This window comes from Enhydra lutris, unplaced genomic scaffold (assembly GCF_002288905.1).
Source record: "Enhydra lutris kenyoni isolate GAN:26980312 unplaced genomic scaffold, ASM228890v2 scaffoldscaffold19, whole genome shotgun sequence".
In the NCBI taxonomy this organism is placed as follows: domain Eukaryota; kingdom Metazoa; phylum Chordata; class Mammalia; order Carnivora; family Mustelidae; genus Enhydra; species Enhydra lutris.
Window position 1 is genome coordinate 14,909,966 of NW_019154103.1, and position 20,188 is coordinate 14,930,153.

A 20,188-nucleotide genomic window follows, 5' to 3' on the forward strand; every position below is an offset into this window, starting at 1 on the left:
TGATCTGCGTTTGTGAACATGTGAATGAACACTAGAAAGGCTGGGCCTGGAATTCCAAGGTGAAAGCAGGCTGTGATGATGTAGGGGTGGCTTGCTTAAGGATTTTACCTACTCAAGAGAATGTAACTGGGATATGAAAATGATAGCCAGAAGCTTTGGATTCCAAATCTCCTGTCTTGACTGATGGCTCCTCCTTACTACTACAGATAATTTTCCTCTGATGTCTACTTCATCTCCAACTTATAAACATTTTTGCTACTACCCTGTCTACCATCATCTTCTATGCTTCGAAGAGGTGAATTTGTGGTACCAAAGTATCTGACTAAGGGAAACAGGGCTACAGCTAGCACATAATTAGGAGAAGATCACCCTTTAGGATACACAAATTATACAAGAGCAACACTTTGGACAGTGAATTACTATTAAATTATTTATTAATTAATTATCAAAGGTTCCCTAGTTGGGACCAACTAGTAAATGGTGCCCCCTTCCTAGAGTGCATTTTCCGATCCCCAGCCAGCCCCTCAGAACATAACTATACATGGAGGCCCTCAGTGTAAATAACATTCCATGTTATAATCTTTACAGGCAACAAAGCACAATCAATATTCCACAGCCCCAGGGCCATTGCATTGCACAACTCCAGGGGACACCCAATCACAAAGAAAAGTTGTGAGGGTTCCCCTGGAGTCATGCCACATGGTTGCACTGCACAGTATTTCTCTTCCAAGGGTGGGATCACCATATAATTGTGTAGGTAGTTAGTGGGGTAGGGAATCTCTGACAAATGAGACTTTCTTGCAAACGCTTCTTTTGTACACATTGTTCACTAGGCGTGATCTATCAATTCTACTGATCAATTCAGTATCTATTAAATATTCATAATCTAACAAGCAATTCAAATTATATCTTGAATCCATGTCCTTCTCTACATCTCCACCTTCTTATTGAGGCACCATCTTCTCTCGAGTAGACCACTATTCCTATATTTCTACCATTTTCCTTCCTCCAGTATATTTCTCACAAATAACCGTGGTGATTTTCTTTCAATAAAATTCTGGGTCATGTCAACCCTTCTTAAAATTTTTCAGTAGTTCTCTTTTTCTCTTAAAACAAAATCCTCAATCCCATGTCAGCAAAGGCTCTGCATGGTCTCCTCACGCACCTACTGTTAGCTTTGTCTGGAGTTTTCTTCTTCCCAACCTTCCACCAGGCCACTCTTTCTGACCCGTCAGGTTTCAACAGAAGTGTCGCTTCCTTAGAAAAGCTTCCTAACCTAAACCAAGTCCCATCATGAGGCGGTAATCTCTCATGTTTTCTTGTGTAATTTATGATTAGATATTTACTTGTATCCTGTGTTGAATGCAACTCCCCAGGGAGTAAGTGCTTACTGAGGGGGGTAACCGCTGCTGGGACAAGAGCAGTGTCTGTTCCGCTGAACACTGGATCCACTCACTGCACCTAGCTCAGTGCCTGCTATATTTGATGGATAACAGGGTAGGTAATGGACTCATTAGCCATTAATCCATCAACCCATCGCTACAAAACATTCAGAATAAGGGTATATGGCCAAAGACTGAATTCTAGGGATCTCAAACATCCCTATGTACGGCCAAGCCCAATGCCCAAGCAAGTCAATTCCCAGCTGCCCAGATGAAAAAAGAAAAGTCTTTGTGAAGATGATGGTAGTGTTTGTGGCTGTGGTATTGAAGGTAGCAATGATGGTGGCAATGGTGGTAAAGAGAAATTCTTATTTTTCCTACTCACCATTTTCTGCACAATTTCAGTAACCTATTTTGATGTCAAACTTTATCACAGCCGAGTTCTAACTTCTAAGCATGTAAACTACAGAACATAAAATCCTCCTCTTTGAAAACCATAGGCATTTTTGACAATATATTTGAATTCATTAACCTCTTAACTCTGGTATAAGTCCATATTCACAAGTATGACAATGATTAAGTTAATGAGTTAATCATTCCCTTCTAGTTACAGTCTTTCTTAATTAGTTGATTTAAATTGGGGAGTGGGAGGAGGAAGGGGAAGAATCTTCTGTGGAGTCTATTTTCATAGTGCCAGATAAAATTTCTGAAGGCTTTTTTTTTGAAAGATTTAGAAATGTAGACATCTTTTCCATACCGTTTATGATTTTTTTTAAGCTACCAAGTCCTACTAAGCCGATTATCATATTTTAGCAAAATAAATCACTTGGCAAGCACTTCCTACATGCCTGCCCTGCAGAGACCATCCCCTTAAATCGGGCCCTCCAGGACACACAGAGAGGCCAAGGGGTGTGACAATAGCTTTGCAAGCTTACGAATTTCAAATTTGTCAGTCATCTAACCAAAAGTTAAGGGCCATGGATCATATTTTCTGGATCAGCTGCTTCCCCTTACAGGGCTTTAGTTCACATGTACCGCTCAGTTCCTGGTTTTAAAAGAGAGGGTGAAAATTTACTCTAATGTCCCCACATCATCAACTGGACCAGGCCCCACAAATGCCCTATCATGATATTATGCACACATTGTTCAAATGATGTTCAAATGATTGTTAGCATTTTAATTTCTCTTTCTCGCTTATGATTTTAAAAGCTCTCTCAAGCGACCTTAAATAAATGTTAGGTGACTGTCTCAAATTTCCTCACTTCAGTAATTTTTCTCTTTTCAGTGCCCTGGTAAGTTTTTAAATATCTTTGCCCTTCCCCGCTACATAGTGTACATGGCTGGATCATGCAGACTCCTTCTGTACTTTGGGAGCTCAAGAGTCTTTATCATTTTATATCCCAGTGTCTGTAGCAGAAAGAAGCAAAAAAGGTGAGTTATTTAGTAAAAGAAAACCTGGCTAAAGAAGTTGGAGAATGATACCAGAGATTCTTTGAGGGACTTGAGCAAAGTGATTTATATGCAACTTCCCTTTATTCTTCCACTTTCCTCCCCTCCCTGAAACATCTCTCACCCTTTGCTTCTCTATTTCACATACCTCCTGTGAGTGGAAGCGTGCAGTAATTGTGTTTCCGCAACTGGCTTATTTCACTGAGCATAATGTCCTCCAGTTTCATTCATGTTGTCACATACACAGTATTTCCTTCTTCGTTAAAGCTGAGTAATAAAAGCAGAGAGTGGACGGGTGATTACCAAGGAATTGAGGGACCGGGAAATGGGGAGTTGTTCAATTGGTATGTAGTTTCACTTGGGCAAGACAGTAAGTTCTAGACATCTGCTACGCAACATAATGCCTGTGGTGAATGATACTGTATTATACAATTAAAAATTTGTTAAGTGGGCAGAGATCATGTTAAGTGTTCTTACCACAATAATAATATTTTTTATAAAACCGTATGTGTGTGTATATACATATATGTATATATATAATTGTTTTCTTCTTACTATCTTCAGTTTTAAGATAGAAATCTTACCGGGATGAATTGATTATTTTTTCTTTCTGCTACTTTTTGATCAAACTAAAAACATACTTTGGTTTAAATCTTTTTAGGGTAGGGGTGCCTGGGTGGCTCAGTGGGTTAAGCCTCTACCTTTGGCTCAGGTCATGATCTCAGGGTCCTGGGATCAAGCCCTGCTTTGGGCTCTCTGCTCAGCAGGGAGCCTGTTTCCCCCTTTCTCTCTGCCTGCCTCTCTGCCTACTTGTGATCTCTGTCTGTCAGATAAATAAATAAAATCTCTAAATATTTTTAGGGCTTTTTTTCTTTGTTTTTTGGGGTATTTTACTATGCATTAGTCTCCAGGACCCAAAGTAATCAAAATTGGAACTCCATGATGTTATCATTTGGAAGCATAGAAAGGAGAATTTTTTTTTAAAGATTTTATTTATTTATTTGACAGAGATCACAAGAAGGCAGAGAAAAAGGGGGAAGCAGGCTCCTTGCTGAGCAGAAAGCCTGATGTGGGGTTTGATCCCAGCACTCTGGGATCATGACCTGAGCCGGAGGCAGAGGCTTAACCCACTGAGCCACCCAGGCACCCCAAGAATTTTTTTCTTTAGAAGGTTTGTTAGGTATCACCTAATTGCTTATAATTTTTTACAGATTTATCTTACATTACAAATGAGAATATTAAGACCTCCCAGGGAGTGAATTGCCATAATTCTCTTCAGTAAAACTTAAACCATTATGATAAAGAAAGAAAGCTTTGTAAGGGCAGGAATTTATTGAAAATTAAATCTGTTGGTCCAATGGTCCAATGGTCCCAGGACTTCTACCTGGGCCTGCAGAGGGGTCTCATCCTTTGTTTGATTTCTACTTGGCTTACATATCTCCCCTCTGGGCAGGGAGAATAGGGTCTCAGTGTAGCTCTGAGGTCCCTAATAGGACCAAGGAGAAGAAAAAGGGTGTGGGGGAAAGAAAAGCGAGCTAAGCACTGACTTCGTAAACCATTTTGTCAGTTACTGGTTTGCATTTTTTCACATTTTTTTTAAAAACAAAGAATATAAGAATGATATGTAAGAAATCAAGAACATTGTTCAGAAAAGTATTAACCTAACACTTTTCTCTTTAATACAAAAGAACAATGTCATATTGCTTATATCTTCTACATCTATTCATATTATATTGCCTCTAATTCTGTTTTCATACAAGATTACAAGCATCTCGAAGGCAAGGAACCTGACACAGGGCTTGTACACACAGCTTAAGAATCATAACGCACCGAATACCTATGCCCTTGACTGCTAAAATGAAATAGAATCAGTTGCAACTTAAAACATTGGTTCGTAAGACGTTCATAAGAAGGGAATGTAATGTTTCATATTGATTTAGGAGAGATTAACTTCCTCTGTATTTTGGCAAATAATACAAAAATGAGTTTAAGGAATATTGTTGATAACTTCATACAAGTGTTTGTTGTTTATCTGTAATTGTAAAAACTAAAAATAGCAGAGTGTGATAATCCCAGCCTAACCTTGTGTGTATGCCTACGTATGAGGTCATGTGTGTGTGTGTGTGTGTGTGTGTGTGTGTGTGTGTGTGTATAATGTGTGTACAAATATACCAGACCATGGAAGGAAAGAAGCATTTCTGAGTACCTAGGCGGCCACTTGGCTGATGAGGACTAAGACCAGCCTGGCTTCTTGCCCTTCCAATCACACATTTAATCAGTGCCTGCCTTAACACTTGCAAATCAAAAAGCTATTGATTCACAGCCTCTCTGCCTCAAACTGCGCTACTGGTGGAGAGAGTGTCTGGCAAGAGAGAGAACCCAGGGTGCAAGACACTGGGGGAGAGGGCTGTTCCACTCTGAAACAGGCCATAGGGCTTTCCTCTTCATGATGCATGCAAAAGAAAAGCAACAGCTGCAAAACGGAGCAGTATAATGCATCCAATATGATCAGACAAAGAAAAATCTCTCCCCAACAAATAAAAATATGTAATTCATGAGCTTGACTTGATATAGCCCAGGATAAAGAAATCATTTAACCATTCTAAGTTCAACAGATCAATAAAAGCAGTCAATGTTTAGACTCAAATGGGCACTTTTCACACTGGTTTATGCAATTTGACAATTTCACTTTCTAAATCAATTGGTTTAAGCAGATTGATCTATGTCACCACCTAAATTCTTTCCACATGGAGATAGTTTAAGAATGTGACAAGACTCTAAGAACGCACATATGCATAGTCATTTCATAGATGATTGACCAAAAATGAAATTTCCAACACTAGATAAAAGAGTTACAATGATGTGGGTGGCGGGGGAATTTGTGTCTGTAGTTTCAAGCTTGAAAACATATGATCCCTCCGATGTGCATCCCAGTTTTGTGAAGCTGCCCCCAGGCAGCCTCGCTGTAGGAGGTTTAGGGACAAGGTAGCAGAGACTCACTGAAGCATCTCCAGGAGAAGAAAGGGGCTTTGAGGCCACAACATTCTCGTGAGTTCTAAGAAGTCATTCCCAGGGAGAGGGACCACATTCGAAGAGGATTGACAGTTTAGACTGAAAACAGCTTTCAAAGAGACTAATCTTATAAAGTATTGCAAATGAAGAAGGGCAACAGGAGTAGGTGTTCACCTGCCAGTCTCCGCCGTGCGAGATGAGAGCCTGTCTGTACTCACACATGTACTGACTTAGGGGGGGAAAAATCACATAAAAAACAACATCTTTGCTTCGGAGACGTTTTTAACAAGTATTACAGAAAGAGCACCAGCTACCAAAAAGAGTTGCCAAGGCCAGAAGGAGCCATCAATCGAAACAGTTTACATTTCAAAGTTTTTCCAAGAAGAGTGAAAAACGTCTCCCTGCCTTGATGGGAAACAGAGGCGCCTATAGTGAAGCATCTCTGCAGCCTTCTCAGGCAGGTTGCTTTCTCCGGGGTGGCCCTTTAAACCTCAGGTTGCTACCTCCAGGTAGAGAGAAATAGTGGGGTGTGCATCTTCTGGGGCTTGGGCTCTGAGCAGTGTACCAGCCTGTGGAATCAGGATAAAAATCTTCCTGCTATTATGAGTTTCCTAAGAAAAAATTCCTAAATAATTGCTCTTGGGCACTACTTGAAATTAATAGGTCATTTTTACTTCTATACTCCACACCTCCTGTCATCACCTAACAAACAATTATACATACCTGCTTTGGAATGTTTTTCCCCCTCTGGAGATAAATTCAGGAACTGGCTCTTACTTATCTCAGCCTCTCTTACAATTGAGGAAATGAATGCTAACAATGCCACATTTTAATCAGGGTATACATTTGTTTGTTTGTCCCTTTAAAAAAAAATGTTGTTTTTTTTTTATTTGAAAGGAAAAGCTTTCACGCTTTTCTTTGGCCCCGGGAAGAAAAAAGAATATTTCTTAAATTCAGTAACAATTTTCAAAAGCTACATAATCTAATGGATACTTTTGTTTTTAGCTTTTAATTTTCTGCTTATTTTTTCCATGACATTACTAAACACCAAATCTAATTTCCTGAATCTATTAGAATAAATTCTACGTACTTTTCATTTTTCGTTCTAGAAGCAGGTCAAACGGAAACACTAGTCTAAGGAAAAATTTTAATTTTGTAATTAAGACTTGGCCTAAGAAGATAACAGTGAGCACCTTTCATCATCGATTTGTGTCCCATGAAAATGGTTATTTGTGCATCTCCCTCCCACACACAATATGCCAGCAATCCCTCCACTAGATCCAAATGTGTCACCACATCTCTTTGACCAGTAAGCAATTTGTACAACCATAAGGAGGACTCAAATGCCTTGATTCCCCAGAAGTATTGCCATGACCATTTTCTTAGATTGCAATAGACTAGATTGAAAAGGACCACCCTCTCTTTTTGCACACGCATACATATGCTGTTCATTATGATGCAAAGGTCACAGTCACTTTCTCAGATTGACCTATTGATATAAATTACACAAGATCACTGAAAAATATTACGAATTTCCATACCAACATCCTTTGTAAATACCATTGGTTCTCAATGAACTCCTTCTGACCTCCTGGTCTGAGGCTGTCACCATATGATGTACATAATTCTCTCAACACTGATCCATTACTTCTGCTCAGTGTTGGGGGTCAGGCCAATAGTGTAAAGTCAAAGATAATTAGCAGCCCTATCAATAACCAGCTACAGAACTGCCGCCTAAGTGACAGGCCAGAAAAGCCAAGAAAGGAGGTAGCGATATAAAGTAGAAGCAAAGGGCTGGTACATTCTCTGGTTCGAGCAGCTGCTATGGACTATCAGCATCACCAGGAGACCTCATTGCATTAGCATAAATTCAAATGACAAATGCACAGTGCTATTCAGAGACTCATTAATTTGCAATGGGTGCAGTGCTCATGACATATTAGTGCAAAATTCAAATGTCTTTGTAGCAATGTGAATTTAGTTGTGAGACCAAAGTCGCTAAAACGAAAATGTGTGGGTTTTTTAGCAGTTTATTAAATTATGAACTGTGATGACTATATCCGTGCATCTTTTTAAGCAGATGAGGTCCAGCGTGTTCCAGCGGCAAATCGCATGGTTTGTGTTGATATTTTCCTGTCAGACAATTTCCAAGCAGAGGAGAAGATACTAGACTGTCTGCTCTGCTCCGCTGCATGCGGACTGAGAGCGCCCCCTTCTGGACAAATGACATTGCCACTCTAAAAGAATACGCGACCCTGTATTGTCTTCTTTTTATATATTTAACAACAGGTTTTAATGCAAAGAATTTCAGGGACCACCTAAAGCCAACAGAAAATAATTTGGTATCATGTATTGTAAAGGAGAGGATATGATAACTTCCTACAAAGTGATGAAGAGGAACCCTCAATTGAAGTTGGTCTTACATAATTTTACATGAAGCTACTCCAAGACCTCATTTACAAGCACCTTTTTAAAAATAATTTCCTGATTTATGTATACCAAGAATATAAGCAAAAAAATTAAAAATTGTTGTAATCATATTGCTTCCATGATATCATAAACAAGCTTCAATTACTAAGCATTCAATTGTATAAAGAAAAAAGCATGCATATACATAGACAGAGGCTGTTAAACAAAGCTACCAAGTGTATATTGTACCCAACTTGATTGAATGAGATTATGAACAGACACAGACAAGGAAAGCCAGATCATACGTGTGCCACTTGTGTCTGGTGGGCTAATTTTTTTTTAACATAACTCAAGTTAGTCAAAGCAAATTTATCACTGTTGCACCTTTTAAAAACTGGTATCTCATATATACATAAATAATGACTCAGATTAGTACAATAAAGGGATGAAGGAGATTAACTTTTTCTGCAGTATTGACATAACCCAAATATAGGAAATGTCAACACCTGCACTTCTCAGTATCCAGAATTCAGTGTCTCAAAGCAGCCCTAAGTCCCCGTATATTATACAAATACTCACATTCATAGCTTATACTTAAAAAGACATGTATTTATACCTTTTCAGTAGAAGCTATAGCTTTCCAAATCATGTGTCATACCTCTGCATAAGTTGAAAAGCAGGTTACCATTTGAAAACTGCTTTGTGGATAGTAGGAAATCTACAAGTAAAAGATTTGCCCTTTGGCCATTCCAACTAATCTTCACTAGGCTATCGAAAGTGTGCTTCAGCAGATCCTTATGAAAATTTATGTTTATCGGTCTCTAAACTTTAAATACATTATATCACGTAAAAAGAGGGCTATGTCACCCTATTATTGCTTCTAGACTTAATTACGTACTCTCTAAGCACTCGATTTATGGTGAATTTGGGGAAAGCCATTCCACTAAAAGCTGTGTATTTTTAAATTACATTTTATAATATCATTGATGCTTTGTGTCATCTTCAACAATTAAAAGTCAGATCATTGTAATCTATTCTACTTACTTGAAATTGAATTGGTCTTGAGTTATTTAGCAGGCTCATTTTGTTTTACAGTGTCTGCTACATGGAAGACACGGAGCTAATGAGGATTGAGAAGAACCGCTGTACATTAAACATGTGGAAGGAGCACATAACTCAGCAATATCAAACTTATCTCTGTAGCTGGGTGTCCAGGCACTGTTTCCCCCACTACATTCTCTTTTACCAGGTAATTAGAATCCCAGACTTACAGAATGGAAGCTAGAAGAGCTATTGTTGATCACCTCTTATTTTACAGACACAAGAAGTGGACTCAGAAAAGTTCAGCAAAATTTAACCAAGATCTAACAGCTAGAAAGTGGTAGAACTGAGAAAAGAGCTCTGGTCTCTAGATTTCCTTCTCAAACTTTAGCACACAAAAGAATCACCTACAGAAACTGTCAAAACAGATTGCTGGACCCCCTCCCAGAGTTTCTGATTCAGTATTGGGGGGAAATAGGGAGAGTCCTTCATTTCTAGCAAGTATCCCTGGGGAATACTGTTCTTGCTGGCCCAGTGACCACATCTTGAGATCTTAAGAACTACTGCTCTCTAAACCAGTTTTTTTTGTGAACTGCTGTTACTTTTACTAACTTCTCTAATCGTGATGAGCAAAGCGCACTCAAGTTAATAATACTACGTTAATTTCCTGTCATCTCTCTAATAGAGGACAGGAGTAATACCTATGGTATAAAAAGTCTAGAAGGGCACAGGGTGGGGGAAGGCAAGATAACCAGAGCCAGATTAAGGCATTTAGGATACTGAAGACTGAAAAGATTCTGGCCAACTGAGGTGAACTGCTATCCCTAACCAACCCATCTAAATCGCAAGGTAAAAACCAGTATTAAACCATATACAGTATTAAAGAGCCAAAAAGAACCTTAAAGCCTTAAGGTTCTCCCCCTCTCTCCGTCTCCCCCCACCACCCCAGCCTCAAAGGCCTCTATGTCACTTACACCTTAGCATTTCCTAGGGTATCTATCAGGTTATTCTAAAGGCAGCTCTGCTTCTCCATTTCTAAGCTACCCTTTTTCATTATGTCTTACCATGATCACTTGTCTATTTTGTGAGTGTAAAATGATGTCTCAGCTGCAGTTTTCTTAAATCATAACAGAGTTTACCTAGAAGCCAAATAGAGGCAAGATGGCCTTATCTCTGTTGCCTTCCCTCACCAGCTATCAGTACTTAGGCAAACACAGAAGTTTGCCTCCTTTTCAGTCTCTAAAATAAAATAGCATTTACAGACCTAATGAATCAAAGTACAACTTATCATTGTCTATATAGTATTAACAAATTTAGGTCACAACAACCAGAAGGAAGGAGCTCCTGGGTAAGGAGACTTGAAATTGCCTGTCCCTGAAGAACCAGCTCAGAAGAACAGAAGCATATTCAAGAGGAATTTCGCCCGGACATACGCCGGTTCCCTAGCCTACTGCACAGAATTCAACAAACCTGCTCAGCACTCTGGTCTCACAGTTGTAATATCATTGCCTTTTTTCCTGGTTTGGAGAATGACTATGATGAAGTTAATCATCAACTTTATATATATATATATATAATGTGTGTGTGTATGTATATATGTATATATGTATATATATACGTGTGTATATATATATACACACACATATATATATGTAGTCTTTAAAATAGCGTCAGTTTGGAAAATGAAAGTGACTGATGGTAGGAAAAGATCTTCATTATACATATACAAGCCTTGAAGTTTTTGTGCGCTCTCTGCCTTTTTTATTGGGGTATAACTACCACTTTTTTTCATAAGATTTTTTACAATTACCTTTTATCGGTTTTTAGAAAATGTTGAATTCATGGAATAGATTTTATTCCAATTCATACTTTAAATACTGCATTTTTCTGAACATTAAGAGTCCTCCACCAAAAAAATAGCATCCCTCTTTCTGGAGTTCTTTAGTTAGTTATGACATTAAAATCTGCTTTAATATATTAAACTTCCATAGAAAATAAACTTTTCATTTTAAAATAAATTTTCAAATATAGTTTCTAAGCAAATTTTGCTATGTTTTTGCCTTATATTTTCTACCATCATCCCCAATTTTCAGATAAGCCAAATAATCACAGAAAAATTAACATAGGCCTGTCATAATTACAGGTGCACCCACGGTGTTGCTGGGCTTACTACGTGTCTAAAGCAATATTTTATGTTCAGCATAATTTCACCCAGACCTTCCAGTGATATACTCCTAATCCCAAATTCTTCCCCATTCTCAGTGCTTCCTTTTGCATTTCTTTTCCAGGTTTAGATAAAATAGACCTCCTGTCACCACAATCCTTGAAAGCTATGAAATTTGTGTATTGTAACAAAACTTTTAATTTCCTCTGTCTAAATTAAACTGAATTATTTAGTGTTTCAATCATCACTGTAAAAAAAAAATCATAAGTGGCAAACATAGAATTTGTTTATTCAGGACAAAAGACTATGAGAATATGATTCTTCTTTACAATAAAGTAAAATACTTATTCCTTCAAAAAAATTTGTCCTTTAAAAAAATTTATAAAGTGAAATCAAGTATTGTAACTCAGAGATTATTTGGCTAAAAGTCTATTAATGTAAATGGCTAAAATCTAGCCTCATGTGAATACTAAGGCAGATAAATAGCAGTCTATTAATTCAGGTTATCTGCTCTACAATTGCATTTTTATTTATACCCTTTCATTTCAAAATATATGCGCATATACTATTTTTATCCCTCAGTAAAAATAAAGCTAGATATATTCTGGTATATTAAGCAAGTCTGCTTTACCTGTTTCTAAAACCTTCTCTCTGATATTTTTAAGACAGTTATCTTACACAGACTCTAGAAATGCAAAGGCGATAAAAATGAATCGTTTTGTCTCATGCAGGAATCTTTATTAATGAATATGTGAACATTCTCTGTACAATTTAATATGCCGTATCCACCCATGAAATTCTACAAAGAAGTATATTTTTGTGCATAAGCTGATTGGTAAATTTGATTTTAATAAGAAATCAGTAAAATATGCATATTACAAGTGAAGAGAGTACAGGTTCCTATCTGCCATTTATAGTAAGATCTTATATTTCGGAGCTTAATAATGAACCTCCCTGGGGAAGATTTAATAAAGCAGGTGCTCTGGTATTGCAGGCACTTTTGCTTTTCTGTCTCTCTCTTTTTCTTACCCCCGTGGGGGGAAAAAAAAATCTCAATAAGATTCATGACCCTGTTTATCAAAGATAAACCCAGTAAAGTATAGTCTGGACTATATACCACCCAAGCTAACCCAGATCTCCTACCCAAACCACTGTTTGTCACTGCATTTATAAAGCACAACATGCCCTGTGAAATTATACATTTAAGCATTCTCCCTCCATCCTTACCACAAGAACTATAAAACCAGTTTAGAGTAACTGTCAATTGTACAGTGTTTCAAAATTTTAAAAATACAAGTTATGGGGGGAGAGGGGTGTAGGGAGTAGATCTAACCGTTCTTTTCTCCTACAGAACACTGAACGTCTAAAACATGTTCAATCCTGTTAATGCTTGTCAAATATTTCACAGTTTAGCTTTGTTCAGATTTTTTACTGACTATGAAAAATCAGTTTGGTGGGATTCAGATTCTAGAGAGGTAAGAGCTGGAAGAGACCTTAAATGACCTTGTTCTACCAGGTCTGTAGGTGAAAAACTGAGCCCCAAGAAAATTGGGTGACTTGCCCAAGGTTTTGCAAAGAATCCAGGTTAAAACTTAAGACTAGTTCAGCAACATTTTTACTGCTCATTTCTGATTTTTTTTCTTTAATAATTAAACAATTTCAAGAAGATATACAATGTGATTTCACAATTAATTAAAGCAATCACATTATATCCAGGATTGTGTAGAATTTTACTTGTGCAGAGTTTCATTTGGTATTTAGTCATTATAGTCAAAGAGTATCTTTAACTTTCGATTACAGAGATCAATTCTAGTTCATTAGCAAAATAAAGTGCTGGCAGAAGGTTTACTTGAATTCTTCAAAGCTGCACTCTTCCTAATGTCAAAAGTGAAATACATTTCATAAAAAATAAAATTTAACAAAAGTACTTGAGGTTAAATCAAACTACGCAAGTCTCACTGACCTGAGTTATCACAGATCTACTTAAAAAGTGTATTTCAAAGATCTGAAAAGGAAAATACATGGTATGACCAACTAATAATAGCTGTTTCCCCCATTTCTTGGTTTTAGCAGTTCTTCCAAGAAAGATTCGGGTCATAGAATATTATAACATGACTAAAGTATTGTAAGTATAGATTCAAGCTAAGATGACCTAGAGGTTACATAAAAGGAAGACTAGATTAATGTTTAAGCCTTACAAAAGGAATATATCTATAGGTAAAAACAATAGCCCAAACAATATAGCTATTAAGGATGGCGGTACTCCTATCAGACATTCTGAACTGACAGGCTTAATTGCTCTACAAGCAAATCCTAGCCAGCTAAGCAGAGTTACAAGCAAAGTGGTAACAATATTATCAATCTAAGTTGATGCTAATATCCTCTCAATATTTTGGAAGAAGTCACTTACAAAAAATATATAAAGTTGTTGCTCCTTGATATGTTTAATTACTTTACAGTTGTCATATTACAGTTTCTAAGATGATATGAACATTTGAATATTAAACTGTTAGACTATGTAAAGCAAAATGATAGCCTTTGGCTTTCCAACATATTTTTAATTGTACTTTTTTCTAAAGAAGTAATTGGTGGTCTGCTCAGACCATGATGTGACCACACTAATATCACAACTAGTTATGATCGTGGTATAAATCAGGCTTGCAACAAATGGGATTTTCCCCCCACTAATAGTGACAAAGATTTAAAACAAAAAAAGCTGAAGGTAGCTACATTGTGCTTTTATACATAAATGTCTTTTTTTAAAGATTTTATTTATTTATTCATTTAACAGAGACAGAGAGAGAGAGTGAGAGAGGGAACAAAACAAGCAGGGAGAGTGGGAGAGAAGCAGGCTCCCCGCTGAGGAGGGAACCCCATATGGGGCTCAATCCCAGGACCCCGAGATCATGACCTGAGTGGAAGTCCGATGGTTAATGACTGAGCCACCGTGTGCCCCCATAAACCCTTTTCGATATAAATCAATCCTTCATAAGTTTGATTATGCAGCTTAAATAATACATTATCTCATTCTTCTTAGTAATTAGTTGTTTTATGGGACACAATCCCTGGAATTCTCAATCACTAGAAACTAAAGATGTTTATCTTGTTAAATAGTTTGCTAATATAGTAGAATGATCTTTTCAGGTCATACCGGACAAAGTGCAGTAATAGGAAGCCTGGACAGTATGTAAGGAAGGCAGTTAGGTAAACAGGTGATCAGGGGCGCAATAAGAGTTGTCAGCAAAGAAGAGGAATAGCCAGGTAAGAAATTAAGAGAACAGTGGGGTGCCTGGGTGGCTCAGTCAGTTAAGCATCTGCCTTTTGCTCAGGTCCTAATCTCAGGGTCCTGGGATTGAGTCTCTCTCCCTCTTCTGTTCCCCCTGCTTGTGCTCTCTCTCTGTGTCTTAAATGAATAAATAAAATCTTTTTTTTTAAATTTTATTTATTTATTTATTTATTTATTTGTCAAAGAGAGAGAGCACAAGCAGGGGGGAGTGGCAGACAAAGGGAGAAGCAGACTCCCCACAGAGCAGAGGGAGCCTGATGTGGGACTCGATCCCAGGACCTCAGGGATCATGGCCTGAGCTGAAGGCAGTTGCTTAACCAACTGAGCCACCCAGGCACCCATAAATAAAATCTTTTAAAAAGAAAGAGAGAAAGAAAGAAATTAGGAGAACAGAAACAGATATAGCCTAATAAATGAAAGAAAAGCCTGGCCTAGAGAGTAAACTTCTGAGGCAAAAGATAATACCCTTTTGGGAAAGGGAGGGAAGGAGGGCTGGGAGACTGTGGGATTCCCAATGGGCCGTCACTGAAGCAACTCTGTGCCCAGCAGTGGGGCCTCAAAAGAGAAGAGTTGTGTTTGGGATTAAAAAGACTGGGCACTGAGAATCTGCTGAAGAACACCCAGAGTCCTCTTCCTTTGAAAGACCACATGGGCGAGCCCCAGCCAAGTTTGCCGCTGCATGGCCTAGCAGATGGAGAAAGTCTGGGGCTCAGCAGCGGCGGGACATGTCAGTGGGAAGCAAACTGGTGGCAGTCAAGGACACAAAGCTGATGCAGGGCCCATCTACATGCCTGAGTGCTGCTGGAGAAGGGCTTCATTTTTGTCTGCATAACCCCTGAAATTCTTAGACAAACTTGTAAACTGGTTGGCCCCAGCAATTGCACATCTACATTTCTAGCCAGTCTGGCACATGGAGGCTTGAGCCAGTCTTAACTGAACCTAGCAAGGGAAAAGCTATGCATCAAGAACCTGGGGACTGATTTACCCAAATTAAATAAGTACTATACTTTGCTGCATTCTTTTCTATTTTAAAAACACCACCATGAAGATACCTGCCAGATATGCAGATGAAACTGAAAACTCCACTCAATGACTCAATGGGTTTTGCATTTTTCACCTGCAAACTTAAGGCTTTGGATTAAGATATTTACAAACAAAGACTTTATGCACAAAATGTATCATTGTTCCTACTCTTGCTCTTATACTTTGCTCTAGAAGTACTTCCCTGTTATTAGGGATGCTGATAGTCAAATTGTCCTGAATGCTGCCATTTTCAGCAATGCCCTGTTGTTTCATGAAATGTTGTTCAGCATTCTTCACTTATATTCACCTCTGAAGAAGAAAACAGAACCAAAAGAAATGCGTAGAGATATTTACATCCTCTTAATTTAACTTAAAGATAAAGGAAAAAAAAATTAACCGTGGAGTCTAAAAAATACTAGAATGGCTAGGAATGAAGCTTTCCATAGATAAAAACTTTTAAGTGGAAAAGTAAGAGACAGTCTTGAACAGCTTAGATATTCTGTTTAAGGGCGAGCACCTAGAAAAGATACCTCTTGAAATTATTTTAATTTTTAATGTCTCAAGCGACACGTTTATGCACGCACACTAAACGAAAAATGTTATAAAGAACTCTGAAGTCCCACTGGACCGTCACCCCAATCCAAATCAGCTCCCATGAGGAAAGCAATGTTACGAGTTACAAGTGTAACCCTCTGAACATTTTCTTACACACTTATAAAGATAGAAAGAATAAGTGCATAACTGCCTTTATTCATACAATTAGTGCATTGGGATATATATATATATATATATTTTTTTTTTCTTTTACATGAACAGAGAGAAGATACCCTTTAATTCTAGAATAGTGTGATTTCAGTAATTGTTCTGAGAAAAATAAAACATTTTCCTGGAACTACTGGCCTGGACGGTAGAATTGCATTTTGCTTCTGAAATAGCCTATTTCAGGAGCATTCCCTGCCTAAAGAAGACAGAGCTGCTTTAGTAGCCCTATGGTGTCCTTGGCAGCCCTCCGACAGACAGCATGTACTTAGTTTCAGGCTCACCTACAAACTAGCGACGTTATTCGTACTCAGTATCCATTAAAAAAAAAAAAAAAAAATCGCACCTGAAGAACCTCAAAGCAAGTTTCTGGATCACATACCCTTCTGGTCCGACAACCCACTTTACTCATCTTTTATCGTCATGGCTTGTTAAATCTGCAGTGCGTGCACGCACAGGCATGCAGCCATGGATACGTGGATACGCATGGATACGCATACACTGCCCCCCCCTTGGGGGAAGGGAAGGAAAGAAAAACAGGCAAGTCAATATTCAATATTTGCTGTGGTTCTGTAAGTATATACACATTTGTATGTTTCCCCTTGGAGGTTTCTTGATAGAGGATGGGCTTACAGAAACTTGAAATAAGTGGGTCAATCGCTGTTAGGCAGGCAGAGACTTAACTTTTTTCCAACTCTATTATTTAAGACTGTTCGATTTGATGTTTGATTTGAAATTAAAAGGCTGAAATAGATGCTTGGAAAGTATACTGGATGGCAGTATTTAGCAATCTTGTTTTCTTTACATAACGTAACACACTAATGGACTACATTTTTCTTTGCTTTTTGCCATTAACTCTGAAAATAAGCAAGTTACTGTCCAAATCAGAGCCAAAAACACCACAGGGTTTCTGGCTGCAAAGGGACACTTCATGCATAAATGTGGGAAAGGAAAAAGTTGATAAACAGCCAGTTGGGAAGTGTGAAGAGATTTTTTATTTCATGGTGTTTTCAGTGTGTAGTATCTCAGATGTTCAAAAATATATCACTGTGCCTGAAAGTTTACAATCCCCATAGTAGATATTATCCAATGTAGTAGATGAGAAACACTTAAAATGAGGACGCTCTCGCTCCAGCTCTCCCTCTTGCTCTTCCTCTCTTTCTTTCTCTCCCTCTCTCCTCCAAATCTAACAGGGCTAAAATGCAGCTTCACAGAAAGCAAGCATCGGCGCACTGGAATTTTAATGAATGGGTCCATGAGATGCGGTTCCTAAAAAAGTGAAGCAGATGCTGTCCCTCTGCTGCTGTTCTCTCTTCCTGGTTATTTTTATTCCTTTGCCAGTCAAAAGAATCTGGTATTTCAGGGTGATTTTCCTTTGCTAACTATCCTTTCCAACACTGAACACCAAAGTATCATGTTCAGACCTCAAGGTTTGCAATCATAGTGTCTGAACAATACAGGGGGGTAACCCTAATGAATTACAATCTGCATTCCACTGTTGATTCTGTAGAATATATATATACATATATATATATATATATATATATATATATATATATATTTAGTGTATACACACACACACACACACAAGATCCATGACTAGCCTGCATCTTTGAAATTATAAAAATCAGTTTTCTTTTTTTCTTTTTTAAGATTTTATTTATTTATTTGTCAGAGAGAGAGAGGGAGAGAGAGCAAGCACAGGCAGACAGAATGGCAGGCAGAGGCAGAGGGAGAAGCAGGCTCCCTGATGAGCAAGGAGCCCGATGTGGGACTTGATCCCAGGACGCTGGGATCATGACCTGAGCCGAAGGCAGCTACTTAACCAACTGAGCCACCCAGGCGTCCCAAAAATCAGTTTTCTGACCAACGGTGCTGACCTCCAACATCTTTGCCAGGGTTCCAGTGCGTGGTACATATTTTCTGTCTAGGTGAAACTTTACCTTTACTAGTCTTGCTCATCCATTCAGTCCTCTCATTGTCATTGCCTCTGATCATTTTATTAATTATGATCTTGAATTTTTATTATTATTTATAGTCTGTGCTAATTTTATAATAGAGGAAACGTGAAACTTAATAAAGCAAAATTATAATTGTCTTATTTAATCAATAAAGGTGTATTGCTTGGGAGCATAAATGGGAAGTTAATTTGTTTGGCAAAGTAAATGCCACAATAGTGGAAAGACAAAGATATTCAAAATTCTCTTAATAAAGGACAGAATGGAGAATATTTTCATCTGCTATCTTGGAATAAAGGAGAACAAAAATATAATCAATTGACCCTTGTATAATCATATAATTATATAATTATAAATATGTGTATGTGTGTACATCCCCCCCAAAAGCTATTTAAAAGCAAAGAAATTATCACATATGAGCTGAAATGTATTCACATCTATAGGATAAGTCTTTTGCACATATATAATCTGTTGAGTAAACATTCTGAAAGACAGAGAGAGCTTTTATGAAGCTAGGAAACAACTTGAAACCACTGTCTAATCATAATAGGTAGTGATTACATGTGTAACTCCCCTAGATATCCCATGCCTGTTCATTAGTTGAAAACAAGAAAACCCAGGATAAAACTTGTTTCTTGGACCCTCCATCCAAAAGAAATCAAAGTACATTACAGTATTCCCAACTTGATTTTGGAAGCTAGTCAACCCTCTGTTTAAACTTCTTAAATAATATTGGTAAAATACTCAAAAACACAGACTCCTATCTGTTAGCTTTCCAAAGACATGTGTTCCTTCTGTTCTTATACAAAGAAAGGGTTTATTTCTAGTAAATAAACTCTTTCACTGGAAAAAATTATTCCATAAAGATAAGAATAATACTTTTAAAAACAGTAAGGGAAAAAAAAACCCAGTGTGCTTACATTATATATTCATTTTTTATATTAGCAATTTCTTAACAAAACAAGGAAATAATCTGTTCTGAAGATATTAAAAGATCAGCCTCTGAAGGATAGTGGCGCTTGACAAATACAAAGTAAAAAACATAGCAATGTCTCCTTTTATAATTGGTGGAGGTTGGTAAATTCAAAATAAATCTAAGAAATATGAGGGACTCAGTAGCACCAAGACAAGTGTTGGATGCAGAGAAAATTCTTTTTTTTTTTTTTATTAACACATAATGTATTATTTGCCCCAAGGGTACAGGTCTGTGAATCATCAGTCTTACACAATTCACAGCACACCTCATAGCACATACCCTCCCCCATGTCCATAACCCAGCCACCAAAAATCCCTGCCAAATTTCTGACCTCATTTTATTGAATAAATAAATCAATTGGTGAAGTAAAGTGTTGGGTATTAAGGCTTCCTTCCTAAGTCTGTCTGGTTTAGAAATAACCAAACAAATATACTTCTATTATGTGTTAGAAAGTGATATACAAGGTGCCTGGGTGGCTCAGTTGGTTAAGTGGTTGCCTTCGCCTCAGGTCATGATTGAGTCCCGGATTGAGTCCCGGACTGAGTCCTGCCCACTGGGCTTCCCTGCTCAGTGGGGAGTCAGCTTCTCTCTCTTTCTCCCTCTCCTTCTGCCCCTCCCCCACTCATGTTCACTCTCTCTCAAATAAATAAAATCTTTTTTAAAAAAAGTGATATACATCTTTGGGCCTCAATCCTTTGAGGAAATGATCCTATACTTAGATAGCCACCC